The sequence below is a fragment of the Mizuhopecten yessoensis genome, unplaced genomic scaffold, assembly GCF_002113885.1.
Source record: "Mizuhopecten yessoensis strain PY_sf001 unplaced genomic scaffold, ASM211388v2 hete_35960330, whole genome shotgun sequence".
In the NCBI taxonomy this organism is placed as follows: domain Eukaryota; kingdom Metazoa; phylum Mollusca; class Bivalvia; order Pectinida; family Pectinidae; genus Mizuhopecten; species Mizuhopecten yessoensis.
Window position 1 is genome coordinate 307 of NW_018481698.1, and position 1,193 is coordinate 1,499.

A 1,193-nucleotide genomic window follows, 5' to 3' on the forward strand; every position below is an offset into this window, starting at 1 on the left:
CAAATGACGTTTAGGGCTCATGAAACCATATAGTACGCTACATCTAAATATGTACCGTAGAGCTCGCTATAATACTATATATACAGTCATTAGTTTACTTTTAGTGCTCTGAGCCATCGTATATAATATTGACATAAGATTGGCATTTGAAAAAAAATATCTCAATAACATAGATCTATCAAAATCGCCAACTACTTAATGTAAAATGAAAGTGAAAGTATATATATAACTGCATTCGGAAGTTTTCGTAAATATCTGATGTCGTCCGAATGGCTGACAGCACGAGATGGCCGACTTGAAGAAACTAGCTTGTGATCACATAGACAAGTTGACAGCAGAACTAGGATCTTTGAGTCAGGATATTTGGGATCATCCTGAATTGGGTTATAAAGAATACCATGCACATGATGTCATTTCAAATTTTCTGGAAGAGCGAGGATTCGAAGTAAGGAGAAAATACAAACTTGATACCAGTTTTTGTGCCACGTTTGGACACAACGTACCAGACAACGATGACCTTCCACACATTGCCGTATTGTGTGAATACGACGCACTCCCGGGAATCGGTCATGCATGTGGTCACAACCTGATAGCTGAGGTGGGCGTGGCCACAGGTGTGGCCATTAAACATGCATTGGAATCAGCTGGCAAACCCGTGGGCAAGGTAATCAGTATGTATAAGACAGCCACTAATCCAGCTGGTACATAAAAAAATATATGTAAAAATGATTACTCTACAGTCCAGGGAGAGAACGCACGCTGAAGATTAAACAACTGGCACTTGATTTTAGCCATTAAGATATAGTAAATGAATGATAATAAATAATATTAGATTTGGAGAAGACTTTTAAGACTTTGTAGACATTTTGAAAGATATCTGGTGTTGGTACCAAATCATGTATCTATTTGTCAAATTGTAAATCGTGTGTAGGGGCCAGGAAAACACGGGCTAGGAAAGTATGAACGTGTGAAAATCTGACTATTGGCGGAAAATTGTTTGAAAAGTGTATTACCGTATATACATGTACTTGTGTGTGAGTTTGTTCTGTGGTTCTATATGGTCGTAGGGAAGTATTTTTCAGCAGATTATATATAAAAGTCAGTCCAATTTAACTTCTAGAATTACAATACATTATGGAATCGTATACCTCTATATAAGTTAAACATTATCAAGGGCTTTATAATTATCAGCT

At 37.0% G+C, this 1,193-nt stretch overlaps 1 pseudogene; it reads left to right on the plus strand.

Annotated features, from left to right (window-relative positions):
• The first annotated feature begins 255 nt into the window (after window positions 1–255).
• Window positions 256–756, plus strand: LOC110444029 (annotated as a pseudogene).
• The last annotated feature ends 437 nt before the right edge of the window (window positions 757–1,193 follow it).